The following is a 22,994-nucleotide window of genomic DNA, read 5'->3' on the forward strand; positions in this document are numbered from 1 at the left end:
TCCCCTCCGGGCCTGCATCACTAAGCTCCTGGTGATACTGACTATTGCTACCCAACCCTGTTGTCGTGGCCTATGGGCTGAGGCTGTCTTTTGTGAGGGCAGACTCCACTTTCTGCTTCCTTGACCTTAGCCCAGCAGCCCTCATAAGTTGAAGGACCTCCAGTATATTAACTGTTCCATGAAAGTGAGTTGAACTAAGCCCTCTGTACTGCTGTGTGGACTAAGTACCATTATAATCCTTCATGCTGTATAAACCTATCCATATATATATTAAACATGTGTCCTGGTTTTGCTTCTCTAGAGAGCCCTGCCTAACAGCATATATGAGAGGTGTTGCTTATTTCTTTTCAATCGTTTCTGAGTCATGGATAAACTAGACAATGAAAATGGAGGACAAAAAAATGGATGCATTCAAATCGAGGTATCAGTGAAGAAAATGGAATGTATTTTGAATTTTGAGAGGAATAAACAATTCAACTTTAGAAGAAATATAACCAGACTACTCCTCAGCAGTGGGGATAACTAGTCTTCATTGAGATATCCCGTTGTGTTATATACAAGGTTTCTAAGGCCTGCATGTTCACTCCTATTTCATACTTATTTTGCACCTTTAAGGAAACAGAGGAGTGGGAAAATGGAGATCAAAGCCATTTCCAGGCAGGCCTAGCATTAACCCAGATCTGATGTTACCCTTCACATTCGTGAATGTGATTCTTGTTGCTGATAATATTGCTTCATTCATGATGAGTGGTGATAGAACCCAGATAAGACAAAGGAGTAGGAGTTTAGTTTTTGATGTTCAATATGAGTGCTCAAGAAGTCTTTTTCTGAGCAATAGTTGTGGAAGGCAAGTGTTTGTGTTGGACAGAGCCAAGTTTTGCTGAGACACCAAAGGGCCTTTCTAAATCCCCCCCCACTTCTCTTCATATGTTGGGCAGGCTCAATGGCAGCTTACGGTAAGTCACGGGATAGGGGGAGCAGGTTATATGTCACATGGGGTGGGGGTGAGATTCAGGGAAAGGGATTATGGGGAGCTAGAGAAACAGAAAAGTTGAGACCAGCTTCCTGGACTCCTTTTAGGGCAAACTCTAGGATGTGAGGGATGTGTGTGATTGAGGTTGACAGGTTTGGAAGCTCCAGAGAAGAGGGGTATACCCCATTTCCAATGTGGTAGAGGAGGTAAAACGTTCTTCATAGACTGGCCTGTACTAACAGGCAAAGGTCATAATAAAGGAGAAATAATAGTGGGCTTGGTTAAACTGAGAGGTACTGAGATAGCCCTGCCCACCCTCAAGGCTCCTGCAAGGCTCAGAAGATCCAGAAAAATACCTCTGGTCTCTAGAAAATGGGCAGGGAAGGGACTGCAAGATAACATGTCTGTCAGGGGCTCATCACCGAGGTTTCAGGCAAAGGAACTCCTGGACACCACACCCTGATAGAAGCTGAGGAATGGGCAGCCCAGTGTCAGCGTCCAGGCAGCATGAATGGTGCCTGACATCTGACCACGGCTATGAAAGCTAAGTGGTAGCAGCCCCAATTTGCAGGGCTTGGTCCAGCTTCAGAGTGGCTGAGATTAGGTTTAGTAGTATCCAGTCCCACGAGTCTGGCATCTTATTTGCATCCAGACTGACCTCACCTCACCTTACTAATATCCCATAAGCACCAATTCCTTGTGACAGCTGATTTGGAGAGGAGCCTAATAGCCCATGTTTTTTTTCTCCCCCTCAACAACAAATTAAGTTAATGAGCAAACTGTGGCCATTCATCTCCATGCTGCTGTCTCCCTGCTGTTCGGGGAGTGGAAGGCCATGACACTGTCATGAACAATGCTACTGTCACGGTTTTGGGTTTCCTCTCTGATCAAAACAATATGTTCTATCTGCCCCACCTTAGGAATGGCAAGCGCTGTTGTTGTAGGGAATGAACCACTCAAATTCTTGATTTGTGGAGTCATGACAAACTGATAAGAGAGCTCCTTCTCTTTTCCCAGTGGGAATCCCTCTATGCTCAAGTCTACGTTGTCTTCTTGTGGGGGCAGGGTAGAAAGGACTCCAGGTCCCCTGGACTTTTCCCAGTTATGAGTTCCTGCAGGGCCATGGATAGGGAGATGGGCCATGTAGCTACCCATCGGCCTCCTGGGAAGTGCCCAGAGCTGGCCCTTCACTTGGCTCGGTTAACCATCCCAAGAAGAATACAAATAAGGTACTGAGGGTGGGGGAAGAGGAGACTCCACGGTCCCAGTATTAAACACTTTCAGTGGCTTTGGCTGCACACTGAGGGGGGAAGCTAAAACACTGGAAACGTCAGGTGCAGTAGGGGGTGCAGGATGCCTTGGGTTGGTTGGGATCCTTTCAAGACTGAGCAGACATACGCATTTAGGTGTAAATAGCGTCTGTGTCGGAAGGTGAACCCCTCAGGTGGTATAACCGTTGTGAGGACGGTGCAGCGCCGGGCATGTTCCGTTCTGTTGCACGTCGGGTTGATTTGAGTCCGAACTGCTGCAGCAGCAGATGTGGGAGGTGAAGGAGACCCCAACAGACAGAGGAGGGAAGGCGGTCAATAAAGAACATGATATTAAACCAGTCACCATTGTGGGTAACTGGGGCTCAATCCTAGTGGAAAAATCTGGGGAAAAATGAAGGGCAAGTCCCTCTGAGTTTTCCCACCTGAATGGTAAGGGAGTTGGGATATTTACCACCATAATGTCCTTTATGGGCTGAGGGCTGCTGGGGTCACTAACTCTTCAAGCTTGCCTCTTGTGTGAGCTGAGGTGCTGCTGTAAGGAGTTGCAGGTGTTTGGAGGGTGCAGTTTTCAGTGTGTGAGGTGAGTGTGGAGGACAGATGGATAGTCTTGACAAATGTCTACTACCCAAGCTAGTTCTTCAGCCAGATGTCCTTTGCTGTGGCTTGCTCCCTCATTCTTTCCATCTCTCTGTGTCTGTACATTGTTCACCTTCTTCCTGCCCATAGCTAGTCATTAACTACTTTCTTGGGATTGTTTGTTGTTATTGTTAGTGAGAGGTTGAAAACAGAGGATGGGGCTACACACCAGATAGAGGAAGACTGGGGCGGCACAGAAGCCCCTCCTGTTGGTTCCGGGTCTTTTGGCACAAAGATGAGAGGTTGGAGACGGAGACACAGAACTGAGATAGAATTTAGCCGGGAATATGGAGTTGAGAAAGATTTCATTGAGGCAGGGAAAGAATTCCCGGGAGGGAAGGGAGAGCAGAGAAAGGGATGGGGGCATCTTGAACCCCCGGGCGGGTTATGAATCGTGTGACCCCTGTGAAAGGGTCGCTCAACCCCCAAAGGGGTCACGACCCACAGGTTGAGAACAGCTGCTTTAGAAAGAACCAATCTGGTCATTGCCTAATTAGCAAAAATAAGATAGAAAATTAAAGGGATGTGACAAAGTAGACAGTTGTTGGAATTTAGGCATAAAATATTCCAAATCAAAACTTGGAACAGCATAATTAATGTGAATTTTGGAGCCTGGGTGGTTGGGGGAGAGGGAGAAATTTCTGGATGACATTGATAAATATTCTTTACAGTTTTTCATGACCCAGGGTCTGGAACAGATTCCGAACCTGGATCAGGACAAAAGGCAGTTTTTGGAAGAGAGAGATTAAGCATCGGGACATGTTTTCATAAACACTCCCTCTGGCACCAGGCTGGTGTGCTTTTGACATGTTTTGGTCAGGATCCGAGCAATCAACCGAGAAGCTGGGTATGAAGAGCAGGCTTTTCAGGGGGCCCGACTGAGTAGTGAAGGAATGATTGGTTGAGTGAGAAAGTCCAGGGGTGGGTGGGTAAACAACAACAACAAAAAAAAAAAAGAGAGAGAGAGAGAGAGAGTCTGGAGGAGGCACAAAAGTTATAGAGATTCTCCAATTTTTTCCCAGTGGGGGAAACAAATCCCAATTTTAGGTTCTTCCAACTGATTGAAAAAAATTACAACCCTCCTCAGTATATGAGGGGGTACCTTGTCCACCCCCACCCCCACCTCCACAATGGGAAAAAGCTCTGTTTGCCTGGGAAGGTTCTCTCTGGTCACAGTGAATGTTTTTGTAAAAGAAGTTTTGCTCCAATCTCTTTTTTTGGTGATGGCTGATTTAAGAGAAGAGCATGTAGCTGTGAAATTTTATTTCCTGCTCAGGAAAAATGTGGCAGAAACTGTTGTGATGTTGAACACAGTTTACAAGGACAGCGCTAGGGGAAAGCTCAAGTATATAAGTGTTTTTCTCACTTCAAAAAAGGTGAAGTGTCCATTGTTGACAAACCTCATTTTGCGTGTCCATCAACTTTCTGAATGGAAAAAAGTGTTGACAAAATTTGTGCACTTGTGTTCAAAGACCGACGATGATGGACCATTGAAGAGATGGGGAAGGTATCTGGATTATCTTGGAGCTTGGTTCAGTGAATTTTAATGGAACGAGAAGGGTCACTGTGAAATTTGTCCCTGCAGTCAGACTTACAGGAAAAAGCATTAACTGGAAACATGCCGTGCTTTGAAAGAACAGCTCCGAAGCAACTCAGACATTTTTCCAAGGTCATTACTGGTGAGGAATGGTGCTGTTCTTATGACCCCAAAAACAAACATCAGTCAAGCCAGTGGAAGATGCCATCGTCACATCGCCCCCCAAAAGCTCATTAAGTGAAATCAAGACGATGCTCATTTGTTTTTTTTTATGTGAGGGGGATAGTGCATTTGGAATTTGTTCCACCAGGTCAGACTGTTAATCAAGCTTTCTATTTAGAGGTTCTGAAGAGATTGTGTTACGGTGTGAGACAAAAAAGACCTGATTTATGGCAGGCGGGGGACTTGTTTTTGCCACTAAGACAATGCACCTGCTCATGTAGCCATCTCAGTCACCAGTTTTGGGCAAAAAACAGCATGCCTCTCTTTCCCCATGCACCTTACTTACCTGAACTCACTCCGTGAGACTTCTTTTTGTTTCCTCAAATGAAGAGAGACATGAAAGGAGAGTGATTTGACGATGTAGAAGAGGTAAAGAAAAAATGAGGGAGGTGCTGTCAGCCATCCAAACAGATGAGTTTGAAAAATGTTTCCAAGAATGGAATCGCAGATTTGACAAATGTATTAAGTGTAATGGAGAGTACTTTGAAGGTGATAAGGTTGTTTTGTAAAAAAAAACAACAAACAAACATAGCTTTGGGGGGGGGGGAATCCATTTTGTGGGAGGCACCCCCTTGTAGATTGCATCATGCTGATTGCCAGGGGTCCCAGCCCATTAGCTGAGGATTGACATGCATCGTACCGACTTTCAATGAGTCAGAGGTCAGATGATGTAGAACTCTCATTGTCCTCTGGGAATTGTAAATGTCATTGGGACTATCATTTTGGGATAAGAGTTTCTGGGGGAAGCCAGAAATGTCATGCTTTCTGAAAACAAAACAAGAAAAACCCAAATCATAGAGACCGCCCCCATCTCTAGCAGTATGGGGAAGTAAGACATTTGACTCACTGATCAGCCATGATCTCCTTGTCCCTGTAGATCAATGGTTCTCAACCTTCCTAAACAACCCCCACAACCGTAAAATTATTTTCATTGCTACTTCATAACTGTAATTTTGCTACTGTTATGAATCAGGTGACCTCTGTGAAAAGGTCATTCGACCCCCAAAGGGGTCTTGACCCACAGGTTGAGAACCGCTGCTGTAGATGAAAATAAAAGTTCTCCCCCCAGTGTTATGGACTCAGATGCCCCAAGGCATAACCTGAGTGATTTGGGTAGATTCTTGAGGGCTTCCTTCCGCAAAGTCGTCTTGGTCCCAGTCTCTGCATCCAAACATCAAATCTCTGTTTTCTCTTCCTATGGGAACCCAGACACATTCAGACCTTTCACTAGTTTCCCATAAAATTGTACTTACCCCTGGTACCTCATTGGTTGATCAATTTTATGGGAGATTTGAGCATTGTGAACCATCCTCAACTGACCTTGAAAGTTCTCAAGTGCCCTCTCCACCACTTTTCTCTTCCATCCTAGCCTTCTCTCCTTTCCCTCCTTCTCTCAGGAGCCAACAACTTCTTTTTCTGGCTTTGGCAGAATAATTTCCCTTCTCTCACGTCTCAGCACCTGATGACAGCCCAGCCCATGGCGCTCCATTTGACCACAGCAGGCTTCTCCAGGCAAGCATCATGTCTCCCCAAGAAGACGTCTGATAAATGCAACTCAACTTTCTCCATGTCTTTAATTAGAGCCAATTCAGCTAATCTGGGAAAGAGACATTTTCATCACAAATTAGTCAAATCACCACTTCCTGTTGATAGAGAACGCCAGTCTGTCAGTTAAAGATACTATAGTGGTTTGTGTGCTGCGTAGGAGGCTGGACGTGATGTCACTAGTATTTCAAATGTCGTCCGAGTCACCCCTGGTGGACAGCTTTCAGGGGTGCTTTCAGACTAAGATGGGGCACAAAGAAAACCCAGCAGTCTATTTCTGAAAATCAGCCAATGAAAGCCTTACAACTAACACCAGAACATGGTCCAATATCATGCTGGGGGCCGGAAGGCGCTTGAACAATAACCAGGGAAGAGTTGCCCCTCAAAGCAGAGTCAGCTTTAATGATATAGATCGAAGAATACATCCAGACCCTCATTGGCCGATATGCCATGACAAAATGAGAAGTAGCAGCTGCAGAATATCCATTGCAATCGAGGGACATAATCCCCACCACAACGGACTAAAGCATGCCAGTGATCATGACGCGGGGCAACGTTTCATTCTGTCATACGTGAAGTTGTCATGAATCAGAGCCAATTCCGTAACAACTAGCAGCAATAATAATAGATCATTTTCAAAAGGTCAGGAATAAAATATTTGAGATGCTGAATCCTAAAGCAGCTAAATCAGAGATAAAAAATACAAAAGGTTCAAATGAAAAACATCGAAGTAGGTTTTCAATCAAGGTTTGACACCCAAATCACCTGAAGGCCGTGTCCAATGCAGATTCTTGTTGTATGCGTCTGTCACGGGGTCTGAGGTCCTGCCTCTCGAACAAGTGTGCAAGTGCTGCCGGTGCAACAGTCTGTGGATAGCATTTTGAAAGGCAAAGCCCTAGACAGAGGTCTTCAAAGCTGATTGTTATCGGAATTAGCTGGAGGGCTTAGAAATCCTGATGTCTGGGCCCCATCCCAAGATTCTGATGTCATTGTTCTGGGCTGTGGCCTGGGGAGTGTCGTTTTTTAAAGTTTCAAGGCAATTACGATGAATAGGTAAGGCTAAGAATCACTGTGCTGGGAGAGAAGAAAGTGAATGAATGAGCATTTGATCTTCTCTTAGTTGCAGTGTCTGAGTCTGTAGGTCAACAAGAGACAGAGAGAAAACTACTTCCTAAACAGGAGACTGACTGCCACATTCCAGGCAGGGCTCAAGAGTTCTGGAGAGACCTGGCTTAGCTCTTTGATCATCTTGGTCACAGTAAATGCTCTTGTTATCCAAGGCTGGCTTAAGATGATATGCTAATTAAGGAAAGATTGAACAAAAGTGACAAGAATAAAAGATAATAGTGATAGACTGGTAAGAAAATGGTACATATTGATATAATAAATTCATATGATAAAATATAAAACTTATATTTTATAATATAATAAAATGTTAGGGTAAATTATTAACAAATAAGAATAACTTTTCAGGGTGAAAAATTAAGCTATGATTAATGATAGAACTGGTTTGAATGTGTAAAATAGCCTATATCTGATCTTATATGACCCACAAAAATGGCCAATCATATCACTCAACCTGGTCAACTACCAAAATAATTTCAAGCTAGAAGACTTAATGATAAAGCAAAATAAAATGAAGCGTTAAAAATCAGCCTCACTGAGAAGTCCCTTGGGCCACCTTTATGCATGGCCAAGAACAGTAATTTAGGCTAGGGGCCCACTTGTTTATTTCTTTCAGGAGGGTGTTATTGAATGAGGTCTGGGATTCTCCTGGCAGGGACTCCAGGGCAGAAAAGTCTTGGCATTGCCCTTGAGAAACCTGCGAGCACCCTTAGCTGCTCTTGGAGAATATCTACAGGTGACATTTCTCCAGCAGGTAGGAAGTTGTTCTAATCACCCCACTGGCAAACAGGCCACCAGGATTCTTATTAGAGACGTGAGGAGGAAGGGCAATACTGGCAGGCTGGACAAATTTGCAGTTCATTCAATTTATTAAACATAATAAAACGTTTCTTCTCTGTGCCAGGCCTTGTGGTAAGAGCTGGAGAATTAACAGTGAGCAGGAGGTGCAAGACTGGGGTATTTGAGGTGGGTTGAGTGTCCCAGGAGGGGTGAGAGGGAGTGTTATAGGCTGGGTTCCTGACAAGTGATGCTGAGATGAAATTTCACATGCGAATTTATCAGAGAGCTTTGGATCCATCTCTGGGGCTAGGGGGGGAGCAGGATAAGGCAGCTGGCTGCAGTGCAAGAGTCCCCTGGGCTTCAGCTATCCCATGAAGGGCTGTGAAGCTGATGGCCCTCCAGTGATGTCTAGTGTTGCAGGGAGAGTATCAGGACCTTTTAATCTCCAAGTTGATGTGGGTTTCCCTCTTGGCCTCCAGCCAAGGGTGATTTCCTGGGAGAGACAACAACTCAGCGCTGTCAGCCAACAGCACTGCCAGCCGCCGGGATGATAAATGCTGATAGGCATCTGGTGTGGAAGATGGTACCCATTACTGAGAGTGACGAAAGCTGTGGTCACGCAGGGTCACTCCGTGAGTGGTTCTGAATGTGAGTGACCAGGTGTGTGAGCCCTGGTTGACTAGAGAAACAAATCCATGGACAGACATATGTGTATAAGAAAGAACTTTATACACAAGAGCAATTGAACTTTGAGAAAATATCCCAGCCCGGTCCAAATCAAGTCCATAAGTCCGATACCAATCTATAAAGTCCTCTTCAGACTCACAAAACACATGCAGTGACGCCGAATGTAGAAGATCACAGGCCAGTGGGTAGAAAATCCTTGGATCCAGTGTCATTGGAAACATCTCAGTGCTGGCAGGGGTCTCTGCATCAGGGTGGGTCCACGTGTCTTGTCAGATGCTATGTCTCCCAGGGTGTGGCAGAGAGAGAGTCTCTCCTGCCTCCAAAGAGGAAAGTACCAGATTTCCCAGAATTCTCAGGAGAAGGCCATGCCCACACAGATGTCTCATTAGCTATCTCCAGATTGACAGCCTAGACTCCACCCCCGCACTCTTAATCCTTAAATTGACACCAGATTAGGTGACTACCGCACTAGGTAAATAGTTGACTAGATGATCCCCACTGCTCACCCATGAAGCACAGGCACAGCTAATTCCTCTTCGACTGGCCTGGACAGTCCTGACTTCCACACGGAGGAGAAGAAACTTCTTGACACCGACAGGACTAGGAAGCTACTCGATGCATCACTCTCTCATCTGGGACACACCCTGAGAAGTGAAGTCTGGGATCCAGACAGACAGGTCTTTGCCACGTGTGAGTAGCCAGGGGCTGTTTGGTAAAGAGGGAAAAGATTCTGGAGGGGCATGGAAACCATCTCTAAGTGGATCTGGGGTCATGGAGAAAAGACAATCAATCTCAGTGCAGGGGAAGCCTTATCAGAATGAAGCAGTCCTTTCCAAAGTTGCTAAGTTGCTAGACAAAGTGGGGTGTTGTGTGTGAACACCCCATTATTGGCAGTGGTTCAAGAGGGGAACTTTAAAATCCAACTAGGGGAGCAATGTTAGCTTTAACTCACTTTGGTCTTGCTTTGTCACTGGAGACTAAGAAATGACAAAGAAGAGACTTTTACAGATTTGAGCTCTTTGAAACTAAGTGGGAAGAAGCCGCTGGACTAGGGTTGGGGGAGTTTCTAGAGGACAGCCACAGGGACCGAGGGAAGGCCCCGAGATGTGCATAAACAGGAACCAACAGTCCCCTGTGTCTAAAACATCTGAGGTCATAGTTTCTGCTGCTATGTATAAAACAACAGTGCCCTGAATGGAATCTCCGAGGGCTTCAGACAGCACCCGTGGAGGAAAACCTTAGGCAGTCGACCCCACTGGCGGTTTGGTGAAATCTCTACACTCATTTCAAAATAATGCTTTTATAAGCATAAGTTCAATCTATAGATTATAAATATAAGTACCAGAATATTAAAAAAACAATTTTGTGATGTAGTACATTGCATTTTTATTGTTATTTTTAAAATAACACCATAAACAACTAGGTATGGAAATGAATGTAATAATCTTACCATTTTTGAAGAAGTGATGAGCACAGTGATATTCCAAGACCTCAACAAGGGCTATCTGATATGAAAATGCGTTTGATTTCAGCTGGCGACAAGACCACAGGTATTCATAACACCACTGTGGTTTATTACTGTGTTAGTCCGGGTAGACTAGAGAAACAAATTCATAGACACTCATATGTGTATAAGAAAGAGTTTCGTGTGCTCACATCCCTGATATGATTGCTGAAGACAAATGGGTGCATAAGCAAATGCGGTGAAGATGGTGCCTGGCTAGCAAAAGATATAGCGTCTGGGGTCTTAAAGGCTTGAAGGTAAATAAGTGGCCATCTAGCTCAGAAGCAACAAAGCCCACATGGAAGAAGCACACCAGTCTGTGTGATCACGAGGTGTCGAAGGGATGAGGTATCAGGCATCAAAGAACAAAAAAAATCATATCATTGTGAATGAGGGGAAGTGCAGAATGGGGACCCAAAGCCCATGTGTAGGCAACTGGACATCCCCTTACAGAAGGGTAGCGGGGAGGAGATGAGCCAGTCAGGGCGTGATGTAGCAATGATGAAACATACAACTTTCCTCTAGTTCCTAAATGCTTCCTCCCCCCACACTATCATGATCCCAATTCTACCTTGCAAGTCTGGCTAGACCAGAGGATGTACACTGGTACAGATAGGAACTGGAAACACAGGGAATCCAGGGTGGATGATTCCTTCAGGACCAGTGGTGAAAGTGGCGATACCTGGAGGGTGGAGGAAGGGTGGGGTGGAAAGGGGGAACCTATTACAGGGATCTACATATAACCTCCTCCCTGGGGGATGGACAACAGAAAAGTGGGTGAAAGGAGACATTGGACAGTGTAAGATATGACAAAATACTAATTATAAATTATCAAGGGTTCGTGAGGGTGTGGGGAGCAGGGTAGGAGGGGGAAAAATGAGAAGCTGATGTCAGGGGCTTATGTGGAGAGCAAATGTTTTGAGAATGATGAGGGTAATGAATGTACAAATATGCTTTACACAATTGATGTATGTATGGATTGTGATGAGTTGTGTGAGCCCCCAATAAAATTATTTTTTAAAAGTTTTATATAAAAGAGCAATTGACTATTAAGAAACGTCCCAGCCCTGTCCAGGTTGTAAGTCCATAAATCCAATATTAGCCCATATGTTCATTACCAGTCTATAAATTCTTCTTCAGACTTACGCAGCACACGCAGGAAGAAAGATCACAAGCCAGTGGGTGGAAAGTATTGTGGATCCAGTGGCAGTGGCAGCATCTCTGCACTGGCAGGGATCTCCACGTAGCTCTCCAGCTCCAGGGCTCTGGCTCTATCAGCGTAGCTCCATGTGGCTAGTCAACAGGAATATCTTGCAGAGAGTCTGTGAGTGTCCCACCTCCAGCGAGCTATTTATCTTCTTAGCACCTCTAAGTGAGGTCATCAAGCTGCGACCTGATTGACAGGCTAAACTCCACCCCTTCACTCTTAATAGTCTCAAATTGATAACAGATTATCTAAGTACCACAATTATTAACGTTGCTAATTTAAAGCCACACCCCCCTATGGGCCAAGCCCATTACAAATGAGTTAATTCCAACTTATAATGACCCTATAAAGGGTTTCTGAGACTGTGAATCTTTATGGGAACAGATGGCCTCATATTTCTCCTGCTGATGACTGGTGGGTTTGAATGTCTGACCTTTGGTGGTTAACCCACACTGCCACCAGGACTTCTTAAACTAAGTGTTCCCTTCTCAGTCACTGCCATCGAGTTGATTCAGACTCATGGTGACCCATGGGACAGAGTAGAGCTGCCGCGGTGTGTTTCAGAGATGGTAAATCTTTGGGAGGAGAAAGCCACTTCTTTCTCTCGCAGTTTCTGGTGGTTTCGAATTGCTGCTTGCAGCTAGCAGCCTGACACAGAACCCACTATGCCACCAAGGCTCCTGTGTTAGCTTAGTTAAACAGGAGCTAACACTTTCCCTTCTCAAGTTCATGAACACCCCCTTAAGTTCTATCCACATTCAGTTTGAGGATTCCTTAAGTGACCAGGGTAGGGAGCCAGCAGCCAACACAGGGAACCCTGTTGAGCCAGATGTCAGGGCATCCTCTGGATGGGTGTCTGGTTGCAATCCTTAATTTTTTCCAACCCTTTATCACTCTATCAGGAGAAAGGTGAGGTTTTCTACTCCTACAAAGAGTCACAGACTCAGAAACCCACAGGGGAGGTTTTGTTCTGCCCCAAAGGGTCACTAAGAGCCAGAATTGATTCGACGGCAACGAGTTTTGGTTTTGGTTTGTGATTCTAGTTCTCTTTTCTGATATTCAAGACATATTTTAATCCAACTTAGAACAATTTTTTTCCAGCTAGAATGAAGGTAGTAAATACAATTTCTTGAGTTGATTTATTTTTGTGCCTTTTGTTACTACTATTTATGTGGATAATTGTTTTACTGAAAGGGTTTCCCAAAGGGCAGAGTTGAAATTTTGGACTGAGATCTGGAACATAGTAGGTAGGGAGTGAGTATGGATCAAAAGGCTCTTCTTCACCACCTTTACCCAGCAGGTGGTCATTCGGTAACCAGAGGAGTTTTCCAGACTTAGGACTCTTTTATGCTCAGGAGGCTTCATACCTGATCTTCCTTTCTTCTGAAAACTAGCACTATTTAATAGAGTAAGATACTCGAAAATGACCCATTTTACATTTGAAGTTTTTCAACCTAGTGTGGTAGATGGAAACATTGCTCTCAGTTCTTTCCTTCTCTGTTTTATACACATATCCCCTGGTTGTGGCTTCATGGTGAGCAGAGTGCACTCCCTGACTTGTGACGTTTGGCATGGCCAAGGCACTTGCTTTGGCCAATAAGGTGTTAACAGATAGGAAGCAAACAGAGCGTGCATGGTTGGACTCGCCTTCTTGTGCTGCTGCCTTTTGTCACAGAACATTTCCTGCATGACCACTCACCCAAGGAGGATGTGGAGATCTAGAGAGCCCACCTGGACTCCGCCTGCAGTTTGGAACCTAGCCCAAACTGGCTAACTTACAGATACATGAGCATGGGAATAAATACTTACTGTGATATGTCATTGGATTTGGTGGCATCGTCTTCATTGTAACATGATTATAGGCATAACTGAAATGTATTATATCCATATATATGTATGTGTATACATACACACACACATATAAACTCACTGCCATTGAGTTGATTCTGACTCATAGCTGCCTCTGTAGGCCTCCAAGACTATAAAAATTTATGGGAATAGAAAGTTTCATTTTTCTCCTAAGAAGTGGCTTGTGGATTCAAACTGCTGACCTTTAGGTTAGCAGCCCAGTCTATAGTCTACTATACTATTTGGGCTCAGATTATATATACAGTATATGTATAGTCTTGACATGTTGTTGCAATACTGGAAGCTATGTCACTGGTATTTCACATACCAACCAGGTCACAAAAAGTGAACAGGTTTCAGCAGAGTACCCAGACCAAGAACAGACTATGAAGAAGGAATCAGCTGCCCACTTTGGAGGAGGTAGCAGCTGACAACCTTATGCAGAGCTTCAAAACATTGTCAGATACTAAAGGCCTAATGGATGGAAGCAGAACATCGTCAGAGATTGTGCCAAAGGATGGGCTCCTCAGGTTGGAAGGCACTTGAATTGTGACTGAGCAAGAGCTGCTTGCTCAGAGTGGAGTCGACATGGTGATGTAAGCGGAGCCAAGTCGGTGGGAGTAGAGCTTTTGGGATCTTCATTTGCTGATGGGGCACGACTGAAGGTGAAAGGGAACCGCTGCAAACAGCTACTAATCATCAGAACTTGGAATGTGAAAACTGTGAATCCTGGAAAACTGGAAGTCATTAGAATGAAACGGAGTGCATAAAGATTGATATTCCAGGCATTAGTGAGTTGATTTAAATTTGTCTTGGCTATTTTGAATCAGAAAATCATGTGATTTAACTATGCTGGCAGTGACACAATCAAGAGGAACGACACAATGCATGCTGCATTTGTTGTCAAAAAGGACATTTCAAGAGCTTTCTTGATGTATAATGCTGTCTTTGAGATTATATTTAGCTACCCTCAAGAAAATCCAGTCAATACCACTATTATTCAAATTTATGCACCAAATACAAAAGCCAGTCATGAAAAAAATTGAAGAATTCTACCAATGTCTTCAATCTGAAATTGATCAAACATGCAGTCAAGATGCATTGATAATTAGTGGTGATTGGAACGCCAAAGTTGGAAACAAAGAGTAAGGAATAGTAATTGGAAAATATGGTTTGATGATAGAAATGAAGCTGGAGATCATATGATAGAATTTTATAGCACCAATGATGTTTTCATAGCACAAACAGCAACTATATACATGGACTTCTCCACATTGAATACACAGAAATCAGATGGACTATGCATGGTAAGAGACAATGGAGAAGCTCAATATCAGTATCTAAAATCTAGAAAACCAAGAAGGAAGAACAGACACAGCATATCCAACCTGAAAGAACTAAAGAAAAAAGTCAAGTCTAGAGCTGCAATATTGAAAGATTCTATGGGCAAACTATTAAATGATGCAGGAAGCATCAAAGAATACACAGAGTCACCGTACCAAAAAGAATTAGTCAACATTGAACCATTTCAAGAGGTAGCATATGAGCAAAAACCAATCATCCTGAAGGTAGTAGTTCAGGTTGCCCTGAAGACATCAGCCAAAAATAAGGCTCCAGGAATTGATGTAATACCAATAGAAATGCTTCAATAAATTGTTGAAGCACTGGAAGCACTTACTCGCTTTGCCAGGAAATTTGGGAGACAGCTACTTACCCAATTGATTGGAAGAGATCATGTTTTACCCATTCCAAACAAAGGTGACCCAACAGAATATGCAAATTATAGAACAATATAATTGGTATCGCATGCAAATGAAATTTTACTGAAAATCACCCAACAACAGTTATAGCAGTACATTGACAGGAAGCTGCCAGAGGTTCAGGCTGGATTTAGAAGGGGACATGGAGCAAGGGATGTCATTGTTGATGTCAGCTGTATTTTGACTGAAGCAGAGAATACCAGAAAAGTGTTTACTTGTATTTTATTGGATTATGCTACAACATTCCACTGTGTGGCTCATAACAAACTATGGATAACCTTGAGAAGAATAGAAATTCCAGAACATTTTATTGTGCTCCTGTGGAACTTGCACATGGGTCAAGAGGCAGTTGTATTAACTGAAGCAGGAAATACTAGTTATTATTGGGTGTTACTGCGTTGGCTCCGACCCATAGCGACCCTGTGCACAACAGAGGGAACTCCTGCCCCATCCTAATGGCAATGATGTCAAAAGCTGGGGAATATAACACAATGGAAGAAAATGTGGATGCTGGAGATGAAGTAGTCAGACTAGATAAGGCTTTGCTGCAGTAGAAATAAATTCTGCTACCTGAGAATCCATGTTGCCATTGCAACATTTGAGTCTGTGGTTGCAGCCATTGTATCAGTCCCTGGGTGGCACAAATGAGCAAGCAGTGGACTACTAACTGAAAGGTTGATGACTGACATGCCCTCAAAGGGACCTTGGCCGTAAGCTTGTGAAATCTGTTTCGGAAAGGTCACAGCCTTGAAAATGCAATGGAACAGGGTTCCACTCTGCACACTTAGAGTCCACACGAGTCCGAATCAATTCAGTGGCAACTAACAAGGACATCAACAGCATCTTAGTTACTTGACACAACAAAGGCTTATTTCTAACTTAGGAACCCCGGGTGATTCCCTAGAACTCAGGTCCTGGATCCAAGCCATGAGGAAAACAGCATGCATGTAAAACTTCCAGGCTAAATGTCTCAGCCCACAAATCATTTTGCTCCCAGCCAATTGGCCCAAACTAGTCTCATGGCCCCACTTAACTACAAAGGCTGCTGGGAAATATGGAGGAGCCTCTGGTGTCATTGTGGTGACCCGTTGGGCTGCTAACCAAAAGGTCAGCAGTTGGGAACTACCAGCAGCTCGTTGGGAGAAAGACGGGACTGTCTACCCCCATAAAGAGTGCGTGGTAGAAACTCACAGGGGCAGCTCTAGCCTGTCCCGTGGGGTCGCTATGAATTGGCATCCCCTCAATGGCAGTGAGCGTGGAGTTTTGGTAGCCACGTTAGTTAAAACAATTGAATTCAGTTACAAGTTTGAATGGGTGTGTGGCTGTGTAATGATTACTTGCTAACAGCAAGCTGAAGTTTGGATGAGCGCTGGGCCAGTATGTAGCATTATTTTCTTCCTCTTGGAGTTATGGCGTCACAGTAGTTAAAGCACTTGGCTGCGAACCAAAGGTTGGGAGGTTTGAACCCACCAGCCACTCGGAGAGAGAAAGCTGTGGCGGTCGGTTTCTGTAAAGACGACAATCTTGAAAACCCCACGGGGTCGTTCTACTCTGTCTACTTGGCCTTTATGGGTCAGAATCCACTCTGTGGCAGTGAGTGTTTTGCTTCATTTTCATGCTAGAGTCCCTGGGCTACTAACTGAACACTAAGATACTTGAGTCTACTCCAAAACACTCAGAAGAAAGGCCTGGCAATGCACTTCTCAAAAATCCCCTGGAAGACAGTTCTCCTCTGACACACAGTGGGTCATCCTGAGTCAGAAGCAGCTAGTCGGCAACTGGTTCTCTGTCTCTCTCCTTCTCCCAAATGCCCTACAGTTGGCATGGTGGGAGCCTCAGTTTCCTTCCAGGCCTGACTCGCTGTGGACATTTTAGTCTTGAAAAAAAAAAAAAAGAATTCTGGTTTTTCCCTTCTGACACACAGGAGGCCTCCCTTTAAACAGCAAGACAAATAGTGTCCATATATGAGTATGTTGCCGTTTCCGCCCCACCCCCCACCCCCTTTGTCTCTTCTACTGAAGGGGCCAATTAAACAAAGTGTGTGCTGTTCGGCGCCTGTTCTGTGCTCACTCGAAGATTTAATCAACCCTCTGAACCGGCAGCATAACTGCCTCATAATGTCAAGTTAATATATTGAGGTCGGCTCCACCCCACCATTCCCAAGGGTGGTTTTGTTTAAAGGAGAGTCATAATTGAATTTCTAAACAACCGCCAAGCTTTCAAGGTACCAAAATAAACATTATCCAAACAGAAACTTACCCTCCAGTCTTTGATTAACTTGCACATGCTTTAAGAAAATAGAGGTTTTTTTTAAGTTGTTGGCTTTTGTTGTCTGTTTTTTTCTCAAATGAGATGAATTCTTTGATGTGCCTTTAAGAATCAATCACCATCATCCTTCATTTCCCAGGCAGTTCCCCTCAGGGTGTTCTTTAATTCTTTTACATGTGAGCATCCAATTGTCTCCGCATACTCTGCTGAAGAGAATGTTCTTTCTTCGTCAAATGGACCTGGTACCCTTGTTGGAAATCAATTGGCCATAGATGTGTGGATTTACGTTTGGACTTTCCATTGTGTCCCATTGATCCTTGCTCTTCCAACAGAGATACAGATTTTCTTGAATGAATGTTTCTCCATTCATTGTATGCCTTTAGATTAAATTACAAAGAGTCTAAGTTAACTTACTAATTAAATAATTTCTTTGCTGGGGAGAAGATTTGCCATGCTCTTCTCCCTGCCATTATGGAAGTCTCCAAAGTTGAATATGTTAAGGTGAGCATCTAAGAGTGTAGTGATCTAAGGGCTAGGATGTCCCTGGAATCCTAGACTCTTTTCTCTCTCCTAACTACCAAGGATCTTGCTGGTACTACTTTAAACATTTATCCATGAGTCAACCTCTCCTCAATGCTCCATAGCTAGCACCCAGGTCCCAGCAAGTTAATCCTTTTTGCCTGTCTGTCCTCCTGCTTCACTTCTTCCCAGTCTCAACATAGCAGCCAGAGGGATCCTTCAGTAGAGGAAATCGGGACATGTTTTTCTTCTCATGGACTCCTCATGATCTGGCCCTGGATTACCCCTCTGGTCTCACCTCCTCTCGTTTGCTTCACGCCAGTCAATCTGTTCCTAGTACAGGCCCAGCTCACTTCCACCTCAGGGCCTCAGCCATGATGGTTGCCTTTGCAGGAGACACTTTTTTATAACCATCTGTATTGCTAACACCTCACTTCAAATCATTGCTCAAATGTAAACTTCTGAAGGGACTGGCTATACCCCCCTCACTTCCAGCACATCGGAACCCTCTTCCCTTTTTCCCATGATGCTGCTCATCTGTAAGCATGGAGCAGCAGTTACTTATCTGTGTGACTGTTGTTTCTTGTCCCCCACTGGAACCTAAGCTGCACGAGGACAGGAATGTCCCCTTTCTCTTTGTTTGCTGATGCAAACTCAGCGCTCAGAACACTGCCTGGAACACGGTAGATGTTCAGTAAATATTTGTTGAATGAGCGCGTGAGCTAAAAGATGTATTCACCACTTCTGATTAGCTATGTGACAATATGGCTGGCGATACTTTTGGAAAGAGAATAGGGAATGCATTTTTTCCTTGCTTATAGAATAACAGTGGGGTTTAATTAATATGCCCTTCTGACACATTTCAGATCCGTGTGGGGTACAAATGGAAATTGGCCACTGGCATTTTCAGGAATATATGAGGATATATATTGTTGTTAGGTGTCATCAAATCCTTTCCGACGAATAGCATCCTATGAATGAAATACTGCCCAGTCCTGCAACGTCCTCACAACTGTTACGTTTGAGTTCATGATTGCAGCCTCGGTGTCGATTCATCCTATTGAGGGTCTTCCTCCTTTTCCGTGCCCTTCTACCTTTCCAAGGATGATGACTTCTTCCAGGAACTGGTCCCTCCTGATAACCTGTTCAAAGTATGGAAGACAAAGTCTCACCATTCTTGTTTCTAAGAAGCATTCTGGCTATACTTCTCCCACGATAGCTTTTCTTGTTCTTTGGGCAATGCACAGTGCTTTCCATATTCTCCACAAGCGCCATACTTCAAATACATTAATATATTGTGGGATGCAGAAAGGTTTCTCCTGAGGTTGTCACGCTGTTTGCCGGCACATTGTGAGTTCAGCTGCTTAGAGGTGTTTTCCCTGAAGGCATTCAGCCATACAGAGCAATCAGAATCTATTGTCTGTTCCACCAGAGGTGGTGCTCACTCCCTGCTGATACAGAAAATGGATTGTTTTTCTGAAGGAGAGCTCAGAATAGGTCAAGCCAACTCAAGGAGGACCAAGGGTAGGTTGACATCTTGAGTCTAGGATCCTCCCATCTTGTCACATGTGCACCCCTAAGGCTTCCCTTCCTATTAGGTGTACACCCCTAGCTCAACCCCTTCCTGTGACATATGTGGTTACCTGTAATCAGGAGGGCTTGTATGCCCCTAAGTGTATGTAAGCCTTGGTTAGAAATATATTCTCTTTAAGACCTGAGGTCTTAAAGACCTGAAGATAAACAAGCAGCCATCTAGCTGAGAGACAACATAACCCACATGGAAGAAGCACACCAGCTTGCCCAACTCGATCACTGAGGACAAAGGGGGTGCATTAGCAAAAGTGGTGAAGAAAGCTGATGGTGCCTGGCTATCAAATGATATAGCATCTGGGGTCTTAAAGGCTTGAAGACAAACAGGCGACCATCTAGCTAGGAAACAACAAAGCCCACACTGAAGAAGCACACCAGCCTACCCCGACACGAATGCTGAAGACAAAGCAGGTGCATAAGAAAATGCGGTGAAGAAAAGTGATGGTGCCCAGCTGTCAAAATATATAGAATCTGGGGTCCCACATGCTGGAAGATAAGCAAGGGGCCATCTAACTGAGAAACAACAAAGCCCGCATGGAAGAAGCACACCAGCCTGTAAGATGACAAGGTGTCGAAGGGATCAGTTATCAGGCATCAAAGACCAAAAAAAAAAAAAAATCATAGCATTGTGAATGAGGGGGAGTGCAGAGTGGGGACCCAGGGCCCATCCAGGGAAAAAGTGAGGAGCTGACACCAAGGGCTCAAGTAGAAAGCAGGTGTTGTGAGAATGATGATGGCAACATATGTCCTAATGTGCTAGACACAAATGATGTATGTACAGATTGTGAAGAGTTGTATGAGCCCCTAATAAAATGATTATATATATAAAAAAGATATATTCTCTCCTCTTGTCTCCCACCTCCATGTGGACCACCAAGAGGGACTGAGGTGAGCATGCTACCATGAAATGTGTCTGGCTCCTTTGTTTGATCTTCTCTCCTACCTCTCCTGTCTTCTATGACTTTACTGTGATCTTTATATATTATCACCGTACAATTGCGCCTACGGACATCCCACAATTGTCAGAGGCTGGTTACTCTGACAATATATCCGTGACTATTGAGGGCTCATGAAGCTGGAAGTGGAATTGGCCTGACCTGCGGTGCACTTCCTCTCCTCAGAGGACTTCTTGCACCCCTGGGTTACTAAGTTTAATGTGCTAGGAGGACAAAACCTGAAAATAACCAGGGAAGAGGTGGTATATTTGTCCTACTTCTCGTGATTTCATTCCTTGAAGATACATTTTCTCTAGGTTCTCTATGCCCCCTTGCTTTCCCTGTACGAGGAGAGGTGGAACGATATAGCTAAATTTGGGCAGAGAACTGGGTCTGCTCCATTTAACAACTCCAATTTTCCTCTAGGGAGAGAACCAGACTGAAGACCATTCTCTCTTCCTTTCGACCGTAAGTCTTGCCCCTCTCTTTCTACCTAGAGGACTTCATCGGGTAGATCTTCCAGTGAGAATAGAGTAGGGGACACTGCCTTCTCTTTCCATTCAGTTAATGAATTCATTTTAGCCTCAGGTTAAGTTGCACTCCTAACAACTCAGCCTTTATCTGTGAGAAAGGTGATATTTTGGACCTTTCAAATGCTACCCCTTTGTCTTCATTCTCAAGTTGTTGAGAACCCAAGAAGGAGAGGAGTGTGCAATTCACGGGCCTCCATTTGTTGCAAAAGCCTGTCCATCCGCTTTTGTTGTAATGGGCAGAACTGTGTCCTTTGGCCAACCTGGCTGCCAGGGAAGATGAGAATATGTTTACTTGGCTTTCCTAACCTCTATCTTCTACTACTTGTCTCCCAGTTTGTCATCCTGCAGTGGCTTGTGTGCTGCTGTGATGCTGGAAGCTATGTCTGTACTGCAAAGGCCAGCAGGGTCACCCAAAGTGCGCAGGGTTCAGCAGAGCTTCCAGACTGAAAAACAGACTCCTAATAACAAATAGGCTGCCCACTTCTGAGGAATTAGACACAGAAACCTTTACGAATAGCAGCAGGACATTGTCCGATGTAATGTCATAAAATGAGCTCTTCAAGTCAGAAGACACACAAAGTATCCCCAAAGAGCTGCCTTCTCAAAGCAGAGTCCACCACAGTGACATGGATGGAATACAGCCTTCTGATGGGGCATGCCTCAACATCAGAAGAAACAGCTGCAAACATCTATTGACATCTATTAATAATTGGAACATGGCATGTGTGAAGAATTACTCTGGGGACGTGAAAGTCGTCAGAAATGAAATGGAATGCATAAAGAGCAATGTCCTAGACCTTAGTGAGCTCAAATGGACTGACGTCAACTATTTTGAGTCAGACACTCATGTGGTTTACTATGCTGAGCATGACCAATTCAAGGGGAATGGGATAGCCTTCATTGTCAAAAAGGTCATTTCAAGATCTATCTTGAAGTACAACGCTGTCCGTGGCAGCAAACCACCTATGTACATGCAAGAAAATCCAGTTAATCCAGCTATTATTCAAATTTACACACCAGCCACTAAAGCTAATGATGAAAAAATTGAGGAATTCTACCAGCTGTTTCCATTTGGAATCGATCAGACATGCAATCATGCTGCATTGGTAATTCTTGGTGACAGGAATGCAAAGTTGGAAACCAACAGAAGGAATAGTAGTTGAAAAATATGGTCTTGGTGATAGAAATGAAGCTCGAAATCACATGATAGAATTTTGCAAGATGAATGAATTTTTAATTGCAAATATCTTTTTCAACACCATGAGTGGCAACGGGACTTTAAAAGAGTGAATACACAGAAATCAAGTTGACTACACTTGTTAGACAAGACACGTCCTCCTTGGCCCCACTGGCCACTGGACCAACGGCGACAGCCGGCCTGGCCGGGGTTTTAGCTTCCCCTCCAATACCAAGTAGAAGCATTTCATGCAGCAGAAGGTGAAGATGTTTCAGGCAGAAAAAAGAAGAAGAAGAGACAATGGAGATGTTCAGTATCAGGAGTCAAATTGAGGGACTGACTGTGAAACAGACCATCAGATGCTGATATGTAAGTCCAGATTGCCACTGAAGAAAATGAAAAGAAGCCTACAGAGCCAGTATATGATCTTGCGTATATCCCCTCCCCTCCCCTGAATTTTGAAAACATCTAAAGAGTAGTTTCTACACATTGCACACTAATGAGAAGACCTGGTGAGTTATGGGATTACATCAAGAACACATCATGCATAAAGAAAGCAAAAGGGTTTTGTTTTGTTTTTAAAATAGAGTCAGGAGATGAATAAAAGAGCTAAGGGGATATCATATGAGACTCTGAAAGTTGCTCTTGCTTGTGGAGCAGCTGAAGCACACGAAAAGAATGATGAAGTCAAAGAGCTGAACAGAAAATTTTCAAAGGCGGCTTGAGGTGACAAGATAAAATATTGTAATGAAATGTGCAAAGACCTGTGTTAGAAAACCAAAGAGGAACATGCAGAGCATCTCTCAAGCTGAAACTACAGAAAATTTGAAACCTTGAGGCACAATATTGAAAGATTACATAGGCTAAATATTGAATG

The sequence above is a fragment of the Echinops telfairi genome, unplaced genomic scaffold (assembly GCF_000313985.2).
Source record: "Echinops telfairi isolate 266 unplaced genomic scaffold, ASM31398v2 ScPeMD7_5592;HRSCAF=6446, whole genome shotgun sequence".
In the NCBI taxonomy this organism is placed as follows: Eukaryota; Metazoa; Chordata; class Mammalia; order Afrosoricida; family Tenrecidae; genus Echinops; species Echinops telfairi.